Source organism: Agelaius tricolor, unplaced genomic scaffold (genome assembly GCF_023055355.1).
Source record: "Agelaius tricolor isolate 1412-34295 unplaced genomic scaffold, bAgeTri1.0.p SCAF_7, whole genome shotgun sequence".
In the NCBI taxonomy this organism is placed as follows: domain Eukaryota; kingdom Metazoa; phylum Chordata; class Aves; order Passeriformes; family Icteridae; genus Agelaius; species Agelaius tricolor.
Window position 1 is genome coordinate 10005269 of NW_027269267.1, and position 20267 is coordinate 10025535.

Sequence of the window (20267 nt, forward strand, 5' to 3'; positions counted from 1 at the left end):
CACTGCATAATTGTATGAAAACAAGAGGCAGTGGCAGTGTTCTTTCATAGCCTCCTTTGCTGAGCAGGATTTCTGATGGCACTGGAATGTGCTGTGGGATTCTAAGGAAGCACCTCCTCAGCACTCAGGGTAACCTGTAAACTTATCCAAGAGAGTCAGTGGGGTTCATTTTGGATCAGGCTCTGAGCAGCCTGGTCTAGTGGAAGGTGTCCCTGCCCATGGAAGGGGCATTGGAACAAGATGACATTTAAGGTTATGTCTAACACCAACCACTTCATGATCTTTTGATTCAGTTGCTTGTAACCATTACAAATGTAAATGATAAAAGATTTCTTTATTTGAATTACAGGAAGAATCCTTTGAATAGATTACAAATTTATGAATATCTCTTCATTCTTGGAGTACCTTGGAGTAGGTTAATACATCTAGGCATTCAAATAAGAGTTGTTCATCATAAATATTTGAGCTTCTAATCTGTGTTACCAGACTCAGTCACATTTGGTTAAATTCTGTCTCCTTGCAAGAGGCTGGATATCTGTCTGTGGATGAAAATCACTATGCTTAGACATACAATTAAGGACTTCACCATGAAGGAAGATGAAATTCTTTTCCTGTATCACAAGAATAGGTGTTGTGTATGCTAACCAAACACAATCCTAGGTCATGGAGCTACCAATGCAAGTCTTGTAACAGCAGAGATGATTGTGTTCAAGCTTAGCCCTGCTTTGGGATGATGGCAGCTGTGCCCATGTTTCAATGACCACAGAAACCAGCCTGACCTGCTGCAGCAGTCATGGGTTATAGGTATTTAGTAAGAAGATTTATTCAAAATCCACTGAATTATTGCGAAGACACTGCAGGAATACAAACAAAGAGCAAAAAAGAAGAGCACTGTGGAGTCCCCTTAGTGTAGAGGCCAACCTTCCCAAAGTCTTTCCAAAACTAAACAAGAGGCTAACAGGCTGGTGAAAGAGACCCTGACAAACTTTGTCCCAGATTTTATTAACTGCAAGCTAGAATGTCCAATTCTGCTACAAATTCCTCCTGCATCTCCTTTGAATATGGTGAAAAATCTTTTGCTACACATCATGGAAAGGTGTGTTGTTCTGGATGTTGAATCCCCTAAGATATTTTTGTTACGATAGAACTGCTGTTGCTGATTATTTTATAATTGAATGGTCTCTACATTAAAAAAAAAACAAATGAAAATTGATTGCATCTTAATCCAGAATAAGATAAATACACAAGTGCAAATTTCTAAAGAAAAATTGCACTGCAACAATATGCAATGTATAAAATTAAATATTTGTTCATAATTCTCAGACATTTACAGTTACCTTTGCAAAGTAAGCCATAAAAATGGTTAAGATTTAACAAGTAGATCAAATCCTCCACTCTTATTTTGTCTTTTTAGGAAATCAGATGGCCAGAACTGTCACTGCAAGAACTCAAAAAATTCCTCCCCACCTTTTTTTATACCTTTGTTTCTTGAACAATACCAATCTCCATTCAGTCTTTCTTTTTCCTTTTTATGTCTTCTCAAATCCTTGTCCTTCTATTCCATTGCAATTTGTTGTCTCATCTCATAATCAGTTCTCTCTGTTCAGTTACTCTTCCCAAGTCCCTTCATGTTTTATCTTTTTCTGATCTGTCCTGCTGTTCTGCTCCTTTGTGGTGTCTAATGGAACGGGCTGCAGAACATCCTTTGTCAGGTTTTAATTTGATTCTTATCTAATTATGGATTTTATTTTTAAACTTTACATAGAAACATGTTTGGTTGGCTTTTCTTTATGAACTGAGATAAATAAATTCACTTTGCAGCGTGCTGTGTGAGCAGAACAAAGGAACAGTTGCAAAGATAAATGTACCAAAGGCTCCTCATAAGCACCGCTTTAAAAGTCAGTTTCTCTGGTGGCCCAACAGGATGTCCAAACTCAATCAAAACATGTGTCAGGCTGCACAGTTGACATTTCAACACTAGAAAGAGCTTGCTCTGCTGCTAACACAAAGAAAATGGATTATGTCATGTCACCAGTGGAACGTGCTGCTGAGTGAGAGTTTGATTACATCCTGTAATAAATCTGGTTGTGAACTGACTTTCAAAGTCAATACTGATGTGCAAATTAGTAATTCTCAGCTGAAGGCATGGGGGCTGCTGCTATACAGAGTTTCTTAACTAGCTCTCCTTTCTTACACATGAGACTGTTAGAAATAAGATGACTCCATTAGCTGAATTTCCCCTGTTTTCTGTGGAAAGCAGTAAACACTACATTGCGAGTAAATCATGGGCTTATAACAATCCATCACATTGCAGGGAGGAGAAGAGAAGCTCTTCTGGGTGGAAGCAGTTTGAAATGGGAATTCTGTTGAGCCTTTAGCTGTAAAATTTTTATAATGCTATATCCTGGCTTTATCCCCTCCCTGCTTTCTTCTCCATCTTCCCCTCTGTGTGCACACACACACATCAGCACTGGCAGTGACATAAACACACAGCTGTTACTGGGCAGGGAATGTTTAAAACAGCTGTTAACAAGGGATCAAGTCACAAATCAGGAAATAAAAGTAGAGAGAAGAGATAAATTCTTGTTCTGGAAAACAAGAAACCCAAGCAAGCAAAATTCTCCTCCAGGTGGACTCTTACCTATGCAGATTTCAAGTGTCTGTTTGGAAGGTCACCTAATAAATGTGAAGTGTCTTTAGAATACGACATGTCAGCTGTTGTGACTCAGGAAAAGCATGGCCTTTGTCTAAATAAAATATTTGGAAAATAGAAGCCCCTTTAAAGCCTGAATGTTCAAGATAACCTTTAGATTCCATTCAGCTTTGAAGGAAAGATAAAGCCACCAGCACTTCTCTCGGTGCAGAATTAAAAAAGAAATCCCAGCACTGCATTGGAAGGTTCACTTAGAAAAAAAAAGTTGTTTTTTTTTTTTTTTTTATATCAATGCTTGTTTATGATTAGTCAATCTGTGATTTATATTTACGTCAGTGACAGCTATTTGAATCATCCCATTATCCTAAAAAGAGGTTTAAAATGTTCTAATACAATATTCTGGAATTGTTTAAATGGTGTTTTATAGATGGTGATTTCTGAGGGAATGTTTTCGGCACACCTCCATTAACATTTAGATTTAAAATGTGCAGGATGCAAGATTTTATGCCATTTTAAGGAATGTAAAATAAGATTATTATTGAACTTTTACAATTCTTTTTCCTTTTACTACCAGGCTTGAATTTGATCTTTCTAAAAAGCCTAAAATGCAAAAATTTAAATTTTTGAGCAGCAGAACAGTAAGCAGAGTTCTTTTGAAGCTCCTTTATGATGAGAAAGGACACCTCTTGTGCTTCACATGGTCACAAAAACTTACTTCCTAGATATAATTTTGAAGAATATATTTATGGGTAGTACATGTGGGAAATTTAGATCCAGATGTAATTCTCATTTCTCCAAATCCTTTTAGACATTTGTGTTTGGACACTACTTGCTTGACAGTAGAAAAACCAAAAAGTATTAATTGATCCTATATATCTTAGTTCATTTTTTATATTTGATCTGAATGTTCTGGAGTTTCCTCTAGTCACTGACCTCTCCAGTTTTGAACATAACCCAGGAAAAAAATGGTTCATGCATACAGAGCTCCATCTGATACAATATACATGATATATATTAATAATTGGTGCCTGCTTTGACATAGATCTCCTTGGAACTTAAGCTTTCAATAAGATTTTTTTTTTAAATTTAAATGAGTTTAAATGCCCTCCCACCTCCCAATATTTTTCCATCATTTTAGCTGTCTATGTTTAGCTGTTGTATATGATGAAGAGGGAGAAGAGAGCCATTGGTATGGGCAATCCTTGACACCTGACTGGTGTTTGTGTAACTCTTTCTGTGAGGACTCTGTTTTGACTGAAATAATGAAATCAGCACTTTTGAACTGCTCTCATCTGTCTACAGGGAGCAAATAAGTATGTACTGTAGGCCTGGCTCATAATTCCTATGAGCACAAAATTATTTTGTCCTGGTACAGCTCAACATGGTTGCTCAGTGTGGTGAAAATAACTGAGTCTTGCTTTTTGTTTTTTTTGGACTCTGGAGGGAAGAATGAGAAGACTTCATTTTGGAACTTCAATGTAGATGTAGGCATCCAACAAGCTCCAGAGAAAAACAGATTTGGGTTTTTTTCCAAATAAATAAATGCTGAAGTGGATATGCATTTTCATTCCTTTAATAATATTAGTAATACTATTAATATTTAAAATATAATCATGAATTATGTTACTTTTAGTATAATAGAAAAACAGTGAACACAAATACCTGGGGTCTTGGAGAATATTAATAACCATTACCATGCAGCATAGGACACAACAAAGAATTAATATTGATAGAGAATCAAACACATCAAACTTGGAGCATGTTAGTGGGTTCCCCTCTGGATACAGAGGTAGAGAAGAGCACAGGAATCAGGGACACTGGGCCATACACAAAGGGCCACAGAAACACAAACCTGAGCCTCTGCATGGAGCTGTGCTTAACTGCAAACAAATATAAATGAAATTTCTCTGTTACTTGCTACATGAGCTCACCTGTCTCAGGAGAAACCTGAGAAGACTTTTATGTCACTTGGAGTGTATTTATCCATACTAATTCAGAGAAAGAAGGCATAAGCATCTCCATAAGTTTCATACCAGTAACTCCCTAACCTATTCAAACTAAATAAAGTATTTCCTGGAGGTACATGTGAAATATGTTGGGAATTTAATGATTAGCTGCAGAAGAAACAATGAAGAACTGAATTCCAGTTTTAATTGAAAACCTTTTGATTTATTTTAAAATAAAAGCACTTTCCATTTCTATTTCCATTTTCTGTTTACAATTTTAGTAACGTGCTCTTTTCTGACACCATAACATTTTAAAGTAAGACAAAAGTAATTCAGACACTTCTGTGTAAATCTGAGGTCAGTTACATGTTTGATAGAAATGTTTTGTTTTCAAGACAGAACTTAGCAACAGCACTTCCCAGCATCTTCCTTCTTCATTTTCACTGTGGGGCAGCAAAGAAGTGGCCTCTTCATCATATTCACAGGAAGAGTCAGGATCCCTGTGATATCTGCTTTCCTTCCTCAGTATGTTCAAGTCTTTATACAAAATACTTCCAGGGATCCATGGTGCCCTATTTTATCCCTCTCCAATTTTTTAAAATAAATTTCCCCACAATAATATTTGTTTCTGTCTCTGGGGGATTTTATTGTTGAGGTATTTTTTTCCCCTTTCACAATCTGGGAAATGTTTTTAATATTAGGATTTAAAACCCCTCTTTTTCCAAAGGAAAACTGGCAGAAAAGGCATTCTGTGGAGACATCATCCACAGTTTAATTTTGTCTTGAGCATATTAAGATTTGATGACTAGAGCCTTACAATTAACTGAAGTCAGGAATTAAGTGGACTAGAAACACTGTAGGCATCCTAAATATTCAGTGAACAGAAAGAAGGGAAATAGATGAGCATGATTTTCCCTGTGGTGGGAGGATTAGGAATGGGGCTACTCTTCTCTCTTCAGTGCTTCACAGAAATTGCTAGAATCAGGTGTATTTAATCTGGTCCATTTAATCTGCTCCAATACTGCCAGAAATATTCTTGTATTACTACCATGGATAACTGATTTCACTCCTAGAAAATTATGAATTCTCTCTGCATTAAGCAGTCCATTTCTATGAGAACTTATGATTTGCTGTGCTAGGCAAAATGGATGCTCTTTTCTTTTAAACTGAATATATTATGGGTAATTAAACCACTGAATGTTAATTTGCTATAACGTGAAGTGAACTTGATAATAAAAGAACCCATTTATTTCAAAGTCTGTGATTCTAAAGAAGGGATGAAATATGCTTTTAATATAAAAAATATTTCAATTAAAGTGCTCAAATGCTGTAGTTATGCACCTCTTAAAAATTCTAAGCATTTTAATATGGATTGTGTTTGTACTCAGTTTTTTTCCTCCTGTGTGGTCTTTTCTCACTCTTTTAGCATCACTGGTGCCTCTTCCTGGTTTCTGATGTTCATAATGTCCATACCATGAATTGTCAATGAGTTTGGCTGACAAATGTCCCTCGGCCTCCCAGCAGAGCCTCTCTCCTTTGCTGAGCTCACCCGGAGCAGAATCCACTGCAGCAGGGTGGGAGGAGTGGGGTCCTGCTCTTGCCAGCACAGTGGGATCAGCATTTTCACCAACCCATCCAAAGGATCTAGGATGTGCAGGAGCAGAAATGGATGTAGGGACAGTCCAAAAGGTTTGTGCTGGGTTTGGATATTACCATCTTATGACCAGATATGAATTTGAGCAATAGGTGTTAAATTAGTTTATAACCACCCTGTGTTTAAGAGAAGGCTGGGAAGCATTTAAGTAGAGGGCATATGTGTACAGGGTCACAGTGCTGAAATATTTTCTCCCTATTTTACCTGTCAGTATTCCCAATTAAGTAGCAAATTTTGTTCCAGGACTATTAAATAGTTGTTTCTAACAAAAATGCATTTTGCGTGGTAATTATTTTTGAACTGTTGTAGGTGTAACTGTTAATGAAATTCAGTCTTTTGTCTCTGCAGCCATGTTCTCCTTGCCTCCCCAAGAGTTTGCTATTTAAGAGCTTGCCAACTCAAACAAATTTAATTGCAGTGCCTTCTTCTTTCTTATTTCATGCTGAGCATGGGCTCACAAGACAATACAGAGATGTAAGACAAGAATTCCTCTCTCTGTTTTCCTCAGTGACTCAAGAGAAATGCAACAAACCCTGAGTTCAACTTTGCACCCAGGCAATGGCAACCTGCCCCACCTGCCCACCTTTCAGTACTATAATGTGAAGCAATTAGGTGTTGACAGTTTTTTTCAGTTTAGAAAATTTGGGATTAATTCTATCCCCTTTACACCTCTTGATGCTGTCTCTCCTTTGCAGGCAATCCAAGGACAGAGGGTACACATAAGAGCAGTTCTCCAAATCCTACTTGTTTTATTAATAACTACAACTACACCTCTTGGTTTTGCTAAAAGAAAGGAAATTGCAACTGCTTGTGCTTGAACTTTTTTTCACAGTCTCCTTGTAATTTTGAACATGGTTCCTGAGAGAATCAGAAGAAGGCTTTTGAAATACACAGATTATAAGAATCCAAAATGCCCGGTGTGAGCATTCCAAACCAAGAAGGTGAACAGGTAATTTTCATGGGTCCTTTTTCACTGGCATTGGAGAGCAGTGTCAATCTGCAGCCTCAGGCACCTTGTACCCTGGAGCAGTGACTGTGGCAGCTTCACCACTTGCATCTTCTGACTCTAAGTCCTCAGTTGCAGTGGTGCTCTGCTGCAAATTGCCATTGCAATGCAGCTTTGTCAGCCTTTCCACTCATTCAGCCTACAGTGAACAATCATGTCTGTGCTGCAATAGGAGCACAAGCCCTCCCAAAATATGTGCATTGTAACCTTTTTTTTTTCTCTTTGTACTGCTGTTCCATACACAATGCTGTGGCAGCACCCAGCATCCAGTCTGTGTGTCCTGTGGCTTTGTTGGTCAGATAGAAAAAACTGCTTTGGTCTCATTTTCAGCTGCTGTATGAGTTGGCTGCTCCTGGAATATAATGGGGCTGGTTTATGTTTCGTATCATTTAATGTACTGGAATTACTACCAGAAATAACTGTGTTAAATAACTTCAAATTATTAATTCTTCCTACTGTGGAAAAAAGGCACCACTATGAAGTCACACAAGAGTTTAATTACTGGGTTTATGGCTACTGAATGTATCAAGTGCACAAAAAATTTGATTCCTAGCTACTCTCAGAGTAGGACTGAAGGCTTTGAACATGGATGTGCTCTGAGTCTTGGGGCACCTGCTACCTCAGTGTTTGGAGCTGTGATGAGACACAAAACTCCCTATATGCTGTAACATTATATCCTTGCAAACCCTAAAGAAAATGAAATCTAATAATCCTAAACCAACAAAACTTACATTCTAGTCATCCAATTATACACATCATGGATAGCTCACAAAATGCCAAGAGACTCTCAGATTTCCTGATCAGCAATACAGAGTTAGAATTGAGCTAATAGAATAATCCATTCAATTAAAGCAATAAGGAAAATAAGATAAAATTCTACCCATCTGTTTTTTTTTTCAGAAACTGCTGTTAAGTCTTCTGCACACGGATTTCTGTGCTGCTCACATCAAGTCTCCTGAAGTTCCCTACAGCTTTCAAGCTGTATTTCACCTGTTCTGGAATGACTCAGTTTTCCCTCACAGGCTCACTCTCATGCCACAGACATGCTGTAGAAATGGCTGTGCTGCAGATCTGGTTCAGCACACCACAGCAGCCACCTGGGTGCACACACAGCAATCCCATTCCTTCCAGAATTTTCCATTCTGCAGCTTCTGCTTTTCCCCTCAAATCCCACACACACTGAACAGCTCAAACCGTGGGGCTGCTCATTGAAAATACTGTTTGCTCTGCCTGACTGAATGAGAATTACAGTAAAAGCAAACCTCCCTACCAAAATAGCAAACAACCATTTTTATCTAAAAGCATCACCATGTCACTCTAAAATCAACTAGTTTCTCTGATTTTTCTTAAGTAATGGCTAAAATATTAACATTTTAGATTGTTTGGATGCATCCACCTTACAGCAGCCTCATGGCTCCTAAAGGGGGCTTACAAGAAAGCTGGAGAGGGACTTTTAACAGGGGCATGTAGGGATAGCACTTTAAACTGGAAAAGGGTAGATTTAGCTTTGCTATCAGGAATAAATTCTTTACTGTGGGGGTGTTGAGGCATTGGAATGCATTTCTCAGAGATGTTGTGGATGCCCCATCCCTGAAAGCTGAAGCTTGGTCTGGTGTGAAGTGTCCCTGCCCATGTCAGGGGGGCTGGAAGAAGATGATCTTTAAGGCCTCTTGCAACCCAAGCCATTCTGTGGTTCTATGGTTCTGTAATCATCTCTTTTGAAAAAGGGAAAAAACTGGGAATACTTTATTTAGAGCATCCAAGAACCTTCCACTGAGTTCCTTGAAAGAGGTGCAACAGGAAATCATCCAAAAATTAAAACAAAATTTAAGGTCAACAACCCCTCCATCAAGGTATACAATTATTTCTATATTAATTTCTCTATTTAAAGTATGCACTGATTTGGAAGAAGGGAATCAGATAGAACATTATGCATCTGATAAAATTATTCAGGTTGGCAAATAATTATGCTCAAGACATTTTATTGGTCTGCCCTTAAGAACCACCAGGTGAGAATTTACTTTTCTTTCTTGCCTGCATGAAAGAGACATGAATATTAAACTCTGACATTTTGAACTGTCCTTTAGGCATCTGAATTTTCTTTAGGCAGATGGGACAAATACCTTCCTTTGTTCTTCAGCCTCTGAGGGCACAAGGGAAACTTCAGCATTCCATGGGTAAAACTTAAGAGCTGATGAACACAAGATGATATGTAGATGACTAAACCAGGAATTAATAAAATTATCATAGGAAAGTAAGTTATACTGAGCCTTACTAAAAGCACTCAAGCACCATTAAACACAGGTTAAGATTTGCTGAGTTTTAGACACATAACTAATGAAATTAAGCATAGAATGGGAATATAAAAATGCACATATGGATGTTCATAATGCCTCTGAATTCAGACTAACACAGACACCAAAGCAGGTGAGGAGGATAACTGGGGCTATGGAAAACTCTTCCTAAAAAGGGATTCAAAGTGTGGGCTTTTTAACTGTGAAAAGGTGGCAAGATAGATATTTGAAAAGCTCTCTGTGAATTAGTGAGGAAAATCAAAGAAAGCAAGATTCCTGAGAACCTGGATTTTCCTGGACCACAGCATAAAGAGAAGAATTTCTACACAGGAAAATGTTAGAAAACATTGCAATAAAGAAACCAGCATTTTTCCACATAGCAAAAACTTGGTGGAATACTGAGTTTGGGCCTGAATACTCAATATTCCTACCTGATTCCTTCGTGGGAATACTGAGAAGGGAATAAGTTATCCAGGTCTTTATTTGCCATTCTGTTAAGTAGAAACAGGAGAAATAAGATACAAAAGTGGTGAATTGCACCCATACCAGTTCCTGTTCCTGGTGTTCTTAGAACCTTTTCTGGAAAATACAAAATTACAAGGGACTTGGTTCTGACTCCCAAATGCAGTTTTTCAGCTCCTGGTTAAGGAGGCAGAAAGCCAGGCTGTGAACATGGGGAACAGAACCTGTTCTCCTCAGTGTCCACCATCCTTGGGGACTTTTGGGAGAGGTCCCACTGCAGAAGGACAGGTGGACAGAAGGACACTGCTGCAGGAGGCCTAAAGCATTGACTCCTTCAGTAGCAATCAGCTCATTTTCCACTGCTTTGGTATTGAGTGCATTTGGGGGTTGTGTCAAGAAGAACAAGAGGCAAAGCAAATCTTTGTTATGGCAGCCTCTTGACAAACCTGCTGCCTCCAGCCTTCCAAATTGCTTCAACAAATCCAGAAGGTTGATCAGACCTCCTTGGGAGATGATTTAAACCCGTATATCCATTCCACTGTACAGTCTTAACTAGATCAATTACAGAAACAACCACAATAACCATGACAATTTGCCTGCATTTTTGCAAGGGAAATCACGAGAGGGTGATTCATTTGCTTTGAAATGCTTGAAGATAATTGCTAGCTGCTTATAACAATGCTGTTTGCTTAAATTCTTGGCTATTTCTTTCTGAGCCGATTCTTTTACATGAATACAGTTCTGTCAGCTGACCTTAACAACACTGGCTGCCAGATCAGGCTGCTCTCCTGTCAAGCACAGGTATGCCTGGGAGGAATTTCACAATTAGTGATCTCTGTGGAGAGAGAAATCCTCAGAATCATGAGGTCTGGACTGGACTAATGCAATTTAGGTGTGTAATTTTGTTCTTGAAGTGAATCAAGACATCAAACCAAAGGTTTTTTCATGATTTCAAGAACAGCAGTCATTACACTGGCTTCTTAGTGAGTCATGGGTTTTCCTATAAAAAAATTCTAATTTGAAATGGCTTAATTTTTTAATATTAAAATAAGTATGCTCACTGAGTAATGCAGAACTATATCCTGGTTTGCAAAAAGGAACTATATTCAGTTCATGTATCATTGGCACAGTTTTTAAACTGCTGTAAGTTGGCATTAGCTCACTGGATCAGACAGTTGAGATCTGTCATGGTAATTTGAGTTCTGTCAGCTATTTATGCTGTATTAAAAGTATCTAAACTTCTATTGCCATGTCAAAAAGTAAGAGGCTTCCTGCTTCTCTAGCCACTTTTAAGGTGTTATTTAGATCATGTCACCCACAGAAATAAAGAATTATCCATGGTAATTCTTCTGCCTTGGCACAGATCTATTTTTTCTCTAGCAGGAAGCAGACAAAACGATATTGAAAATGCAGTGGCAGGCACAAGGAACAGATGCTAGAGAATGACCAGCCACAAATATATTTCCCAAGATCTCACATCTTGACCTGCAAGACTTACAGACTCAGGGTTCAGCTGAATATCTGAGTTTGTCTCCTCCTTTGAAGCTCAGGTGTCTGTTCTCATTTGAGCAAATTGCAGCACTGAGGTTTTTGTCCAACTGATGATAAATTTCAGACATTTCAGGTAGAAATGCAAACAGATGGACCAGCCCCATGTCCTAGCAGTGGTGTATCCTGTACCCAAATTCTCCTCTCAGGGTGAAATTCAGTCTTGTGCAGAGGGACCAGGCTGGCCAGGTAGCCTGGAGCTTTCAGCTCAGCCAAGGAAGGACACAAGCCTTTTTCTCCCTGTGCAGCAAGATATGTGTTACCTGGCTTCACCTCCATCTCCCAAACTAACTTGCATTTAAAAGTATGTTATCCTGAGGAGTCCCATCAAGGGCAGAGCATCAGACAGATGGCAGTCTGGCCCTCAGAGACTAGGGTATAGATGGAGAGAGAAAAAGCGAACAAATGAAGATAAAAATGCTACAGGGAGGAACTGGCTATTAAAAAACTGTGTGGTACCTTGCACAATGGCCCCTTGATCCTTTCTCCAGTATGCACATTATATGCATGTAACAATTTTCTAACACTCTGCACAAATTCTTTCTGATGTAGTTATTTTTGTTGTCAGAAGCATTGTTTCTTTCTTTAACCTTATTCCTGCCTTGTACTTAACTTCTTTCTGTTTTGTGTCCCTTTTTATGCACAAGTTTTGAAGAACACCTTGAGCTCTAACTGAAGTTCATTTCAGATCTCTAGGGTCTGTCCACACTTTTAATGAAATAAAATTGCTATTGGTGGAACATGTGAAATGAATTGGAATAATTTAGTCTTCCCAGTGCCTGAGTGTATGTTTCAGCAGACATTTAAATTGTCCCCAAAAGGCAGAGTAGATGGTTATCCCTATGGGTTGCACTGGGAGTTATGCACCCCATGCTCTGCCAGCAATTGCCTTTTGATGAACACATAATTCACATAAACTGTATTCATGTTTTCTGAGCAAATCTGATGTACTAGACAATAAAGCCCTGTTGTTTAGACAGCCTGTTTAACCTTGGCTCTTGGTTTCATGGGCTGTTAGGTTCTTGGGTAATGATTGCAATTCTTCATCTACTAGAGCTCGTGATGTTGTAAATACAGTTGAGTTAATGAGTCACAATTTCCCCCTTTTTTCACTCCTTCTTAAATGCCAGGTAGAGACAAGAGTAATGGCTCTTTGCTGGGTCTCTATGTAGCATTGTGCCATATTTCTTTTGCATGTACTTTTAGCACAGCACATGAGTAGAGGGACATTGGAGGGGTCATTAACAAGTGTTTAATTGATGGCTGATATAATCAGACAGTTTAATTGTTCTAAAAATAATGATGGAAGAAATAAAAACAGTAAAAATGGGTTTAAAATACTTGGTCTTGCTGCATGGCAAATTTATGTTCAGTACAAGTATGTGAAAGCTGCTTCACCTTTCTGATAGGGAATCCTGAGATAAAACTGAAATGAAGCACTGATATTTTGGAAGAAGGCAGCAATTTTGTTTAAGGCAAAGGTCTGGGATTTGGAAAGTCCACTTTCAATTATCAGTTTTGCCATAGTCTCTGGACTGAACAATTTATCTGCCTTTAGCTCTTCTTGTGCCAGACATGACGGACATTTCTTCTGCCCAATATTTTTCTTATAATTTAGATCCTGACCATCCTGCAGTCAAATGCTGCATTGGTTAGAGAAATGGGAATTAGCTCTTTACTGGAGACTTTATGAACTGTAGTTGTAATAGCCTGGAAAGGTGAATAAATTATTATTTAAAAAATCATTAATGATTAGGAAGACGTGACCATTTCTGCAATGAGATATGTTGGCCTTTTAAATTGACTAAGAGAGGTTCTTGAGGGTATATTAACCCCAGATCTTTCATGCTCTGGAGGGAGTCTTAAAAAATGCTAAGCCCAAGGAAGCTGTGCTACAGGAAAAGTACAATTAAATAAATCCATATTGCTTGAAACTGAAACAAAAACATTATAGAGGGGAAAGGAAATGCCTGACAGAAAAGAGTGATGATGGGGCAGCTAAGACTTGTAGCTTATCACAGGTGAAGCACACTGCTGAAAGAACATAGGCACCATATACCTTATATATACATATATCCTGTGGTAGAGGAATTCCAGCATGTTTATATGCATTTCTAAAAAAATCTGCAATCTCCATTTGATAAGCTGAAAGTCCAGGAGATTCTCTTTTTATTTTGGCCCCAGAATAACATTTTTCAGGCTTTTGATTTATACTGTAATTATGTTCTGAGGTGAGTTCACTATTCTTATAGGAGAACCTTGCGCTTGCACTGCTCTCTTTGCTTCAGCTACAAAGAATATTCAGAGTCCTGCCTTTCCATCAATGGTCTAAATGCATGTACTTTCACTAAACTTAGCACCATCTCACCTGTCACCATTGATAATTACACATTGTAGAGAAAATTTAATTTATTGTTTGCATATTTATGTTTTAAAAGTAATAATAACTTCTATCACCCTAATGTGTCCCAGTTACTGACAGCCCTGATACAGCTTTGTTTAGTTAAGACAGGTGAAATTATAATGCACTAGAATTATTATCATCCTCTCTTTTGTCATGAGTCTCTTCTAAAAACAGCCACTTTATTTAGATATCTAAATATCAGCCCTGAAACAAGCTGCTCAAACAGTTTGCTTGGTAATTCCTGGGTCTGAGAAATGGAGCCCCATGAGAATGTAGAGCTGACAGCAGGCACTTCTGCCTCTAGAAAAAGATACAAGATGTACCTGAGACAGGGAGCAGCCTTTTTGTGTGCTCCTGTGGTCTCATCTCTGGTTTTGCCCAAACCACTGCATAATCTGAAATTTCAGCACAGCATGTCTGCCAAAAAGGTAAAACTTGCTTGTGTGCTAAGAAATCTGGGCAATAATGTGAAACAGAGACACTGAGCAGCTCTTTCTGCACTAGATTAAAATGCATTTATCAGGTCTAAATTCCTGGGCCTCCATTCTCCTCAGTCTGACAAATGTGAACTAAATCACATGAAGTTATACTTCATGCAATCTTTTGAAAGGAAAACTCTGGTGCACACTAGGGCTTCTTGCAGTGAGATATTGCTAAAGCAATAGTCTTTTAAAAGCCCATATAATCAGATACTTGTTCATGTTAAGTGTCTTGAAGTGAGGCCAAAGGCACTCGATATCTAAACAAGGTCAATTTTGGATAATATTCCCCATTAACCATCCAAGAGAGCTGCATAATGGCTCTGCCCATTAGCTGCCAGCACAGTAAACACCCACCTGCCCCTGTGCCTGCAGCCCAAGGGAGCAGCAGGCTGGCAAGGATGGGAAATGGTGAGCTGGTTGTATCACTACTTATATAAAATAGCCTTCTTGTAGAACTCCTATAATAAATATACATTTGCACTCACAGAATATTTTTTCCTGGTTGAACAAAGGGATTTAGCTCACAACAGGATGAGATGAAAGAAAGTGACTCTCTTTTATCTAAGGAAATTTAGATACTGAGGAATGCTTTTTTGCAGAGCATCAATGTTATAGATAGTGGGGAGAATAAACAGCAGGACAAATTGTCTCCTATTGTTCATATTATTTACATTTAAAGCAAAAAGAAAGATGAAAGGGCTTTTCTTTTCTGTCTTACAAGCTCACTGGGACTTACATAGTGTTACCCCTGTGTAGTGGCTTCCAACACTACAGCTGTGCCTACACTTTTCCTGTCCACTTTGGGATTTTTCACATTGCCATATACATGGATATATACATGGACACATAAAAGTATACATGTAAATACATACACATATATGAAAGAGAGATTTTCATTTTGTCCTCTGCTGCTACAATCAGTCAAAATAAAGAGGTGTTTCAGTACCATTATAGAACAAAAAGAGTGAAACTGAATGAATATAAAGAAGTGCTCATAGACAGAGTAAATGAAGCAGGATCTCACCCCAAAGCAGTCTTTTGTGGTTCTTGAAAAAAATATGCTTTTTGTTTGAAGAGAGGCAAGGGATACAAGAAGTTTTTTATTGTTTCAGCTTGGATATCATGGTAAACTTCTGAACACATCCACATTTTATCCCCATGGGATAAATTATTCTCAAGAACGAGCCATCCTAGAATTGATCCTGTAACAAACACTTGTTCCTTTCCTTCAAAGCAAACCTGAAATATGGTCAGCTTGATATGGAGTGCTATGCACGTGAATACTGAATCATTAGTTGCAACAATGAGTAAGTGTTGATTGCATTTTTTGAGTGTTTTCTCATGAAAGGAGTTGGTGATTTAACATATTGAGGATTTCAGCTATAAGTTATTAAAAACAGCTGCAGCCTATTACCCTGGGATGACAGCCACATCCAACAAGTGGCAGGATACTTGTGACAGATGTACCACAAAGGAAAGATTTAATGTCTTAAGTAATAAAAACAACTCACTGAGTCAAAAAAAGAAAAACAAAAGCAACCCAAAAACCCCAAAACATGCTTCTCTGAGATTTTTTTTTTCCATGGGATTTAGGAATTCAACAAAAAATCATGAACTAGATCTGTAAAAGGTCACATTTAATTTGGTTTCACTGTTATGCAAAGGTATGACCTTGTGTTTTCAGAGCAGTTCATCAATCTCCAGAGAGAGATTAAATAAAGAGGAAACTTACCTCTAGCAGCTAAATCAAGCAGTTTAGATTTTAGACCATCAGCTCCAGCACACTTAACAAGATTAATATGCAGGGGCTCCTCCCATGTCTATTCAGAGAGAAGGAAGAAAAGGGCAAACGAGGGAGTGAATTAAAATCATGAGGGCCTGCAAGAATGAAAGGCAAGCATTCCAAGTAAGCAAGTATTTATTAGCACATGAGGCCAGTTTTAGAACTAGTGAAATGATGCATTCATCAGCAATGGCAGAAATATTTTTGGAAAGACCACTTTCTGCATGCTTGTGTGCCATCCACCAGACCAGTCTTTAGCTCCTGGCCTTCACATTTCCCTGTCAAGCATTTAGGGACTCTGCCTCTCCCAGCAGCTGGAAATTATCTTGTATCTCAGTACATCTTACAACATATTTACTTTGATCTGAGGACAATCAATAATAAGAGAATATGATTGACAAAAGCCCTGTCTTTCCATGCCTGGTCCCAGATGATGTTTTACAAACAACTTAGCAAGTTTCTGCAGCAACCACTGTATATTGATTTTTAAAGTACTTTCTGAGTAAATCAGTGAATTTGAGAAGCATGGACATCAGACAGGACAAAGAGTAGGAATTTATAAAAAGAAAGGAAAAAGGAATATTTTTAAAACTAACTGCAGATGAGAACAGAATTCACAGTATGAAGATTAAGTGGATGGGAGCCACACTCCCTTTCAGACAATAGTAAAGCTGTAGCCTGAATATTGTACATGGGATAAAAAGCAAAAAATCCACCTTACAGTGAAATTCTTAGGCTGAAGTTTAGCAAAGAAAGTGAGACAGTCTTGCTCTATTTAAAGCTAATACAGGCTTTCATTCTGAAAAATTTTGGGGTGCAGGGTCATAAGTCCAAAGCTCATGGTGTTTGTGTTCATATAGAGAATGCAACTGGTGAAAGTAATCATGTTCTATAAAAACAGAAAAAAATGCCTTTCAGAGTCAGACCAACAGTCCACTTAACCCAGGAATTTATCTCTGACAAATAGCAAGACAAGGCTTTTTGTTCCATCATTCTCTTCTAGCATCCATAATGGTTATGTTAGGGGTATTTGAGAATGCAATGATGTCTTTTTCATATCTTTTTGCAGACCTAATGTCCATAAATTTATCTAATCCTTCCCTGAATCTTTGATAAAAATATCCCTATCTGCAAAACCCTGTGGCAGTATAGTCCAGGAAATGCCTATTTTCTCTGCAAAATGAAACTTAATTTAATGGTTTAAATCAATCTTTTACTACTTCCAAGTTACCTCAAAACCACCTTAGTTGTGGTATTGAAGGGTTCAGTTATTGGAATATGATCCCGATGCAGCCAAAGTTCTTCCAGTGGATGCTCAGCTGCCTTAAAGCTTTTCCGAGGTTCTGAGATTCCTTCCTGGGGCTGCAGAGTCCATCTGCAACATGTTGGGCGCCAAATATTGGAATAAGATCCCAATATTACTGGGTGGAACGTGCCTGGGCTCTTTTGGCTCTTGCTGCTTGACCAGAGGCAGCAGCTGTGGTGTTTTCACCTCAGAGACACCCCTGGCTCACTGGATGTTGCAGCTGGGCAATTGGAACAAGTCCGGAATTCAGTTTTTACCTCTAATGGAAAGGCTTCAGGCGAGGTGAAGAGGAAAAGGAGACAGATTCTGCTGAAGGGTTAATCCAGAGTTTTATTCCATGGTCACAGATCTCCAAATCTTGGTAACAGCTCCAACAGAATCCAGACCCCATGGTCCCGTGTCTTTTTAAGGAAAGGGGGAGGGGAAGGGGCAGGTGTGCCACCAACCAGGTGGGAGGGGGCAGTCTCAGGGGACAATGACACCCAGACTGGCCAATGACCCCAGGGAGGAGGGGCATCTTTTGAACTGCACCAACCAGACAAGGCCCTTGCTGGAATGTTAAGATTGATGGACTGTTGTTCTATTATTTCTCTAGAGTCTCATAATGATATTATCAGATTTCTAAAGTCCATACCTCTTTGGCATATTCTCATGGCTGCAGATCTTCACTGACTCCTTCTTCTGCACACTGTTCTCTCTCAGGTCAGAGCTCCTCCAAGGCTCTCCCTGACTGGCTAACCCACCCCCTTTTATCCCAGTCATCTTCATTGGTTACAGCTGCAGCCCAATTAAGGACATGGCAGCTGCAGCCCATCAAGGGCAACTGGGACTTCTGGGGCAAAGCCTCTATACAGATATTCAAATACATTTCCTCTACTATAATGGACAGCACTTAGCAAGGGGGCAAGGGGGAGGGGAAGGGAGAGCTTGGCACACCTGGGAAACTGGGATAGCTAAAACAGGATATTGCTCCACACTGCAACATTCAGTCAGCAAGAGTTCCATATTCACTTCCAAGCCTAAAGCTGAGAATTGACTTTTTACAGCAAAAAGAACAAAACCCCCTCTTCAACTTCATCATAGGTTATTAAGACAGATGAGAAGATGACTGTGGACACTCACAAGGAGTTAATAAGAGAAGCACTTTCAGGGTGCTCCAGGACTTATAACTAAAAAGTACCTAATGCAGCTTTAAAAATTATTACCAAGATAATAGGAAAGTAAAACTTGTCCCTTCTTGTCAGTTTGGGAGGTGAGCTAGACTAAATGTGGGTCATGAGCCTTTGGTAAAGTACAGTCACAGCAAAAGGGGGCTATGGAGAGCCAGATTTGGGTTTTCAGTTTGAAAAAGCAGCAAATACTGAAACCACATAGATGTTTGAGGCCTTTTTATACTGCAATGAAAAAACACCCCCTTGTAATACCTGAAGATACAGGGCCCAAATAACCAGCATTGCTGTGTTGGGGTGTTGCAGTGTCCTGAGATACTCTCATGTGAGAGGACAGACCTACCCTGAAGAAAAAAGCTGGGCACTTTGACACATGCTCTGCCAAAATACCTGTGATGTAATCATTTTAGTTGTGCTTAATACAGGATTACACCTCTCTCTGATCTCATTTTGAATAGATCACAAAGCTTTTGAGCTGACGACTGGTGGCTTTCAGAAGGCTGGACTAGACTGGACTTCTGCTCAGCAGTACCAACTGATGTGATGAACATCCTCCCATGTGTGTAGATAAGACAGCAAACCCTCTCTTCACAAAAGGATTTGAACTAAATCCTGCCCCATTTTCTACTTGTGAGAGCAGAGAGTGGTGCAGATTGAATTCTGCTGGTGATCAGCACCTGTTGCCAAGGGAGAGCCAGAAGGATGGAGTAGATGAGATGAAGCAGTATATCAGTTTTCAATTCAGTCATACAAAGTCAATCTCATCCCAGAGATGCAAAATGGGTGTTTATTTCATTACAACTAGCTCAACTCAGCACTAAGTCTCCTCCTGATGCATTTTGTATCCTCACTTACTGAAGAAAATGTTGATTCTCCCTCTTAAATTTGCTGCAAGGACAAAGCATTGCCTTCCAGTGAGAGAGAATGCCAGGTAGAGTAGCACTACTTCATATCTTTTGGGTTTGTTGAACTTTTTAATGAATCTAGTTCTTTTTCAAAACAGGTCCATGTGTGATTAAGTAAGGGGCAATATATTTATGGCTCTGTCATCAGGAAAGTTTAAACATAATGATATCTGGGTTGTTGAGGCTTTTTTTGGTTGTTGGGTTGCTTTTTGTTTTGTTTTGTTTTTTTAAAAGTGATTAATTTCTTAAAAATATTCCCAGTCCAGTTATGTAATTTCCTACAAACACTGTTTTGTAACCATGGGTCTGATTCACCACTGCATCACTCCACTTTTATACCGGCGCCAGTCTGGCTGATTGATTTTCAGAAGGGTTAGATCAGCATGAAACTGTAGCAATGGAGTTGTGAATCAGTCTGAAACAGGGACAGCTACTCCAGGCAGAAAAATCCTTTGAAGAAACCTAAGAGTCAGAAACCTTGACAAGGCCAGAGCATACGTAGATGGTTTTCTGTCGTCTCTGGCTGAGTGAAAGCACTCCCTGGGTCCTGCAGCTTCACAGGTCCACTGAAGCTACAGCTGCAATTCCCAGCACATGAGTTCCTCCCACCCACTTCTCCTCCAGCTTAGCTCATTTTTAGCCTTTTACCAAGAGG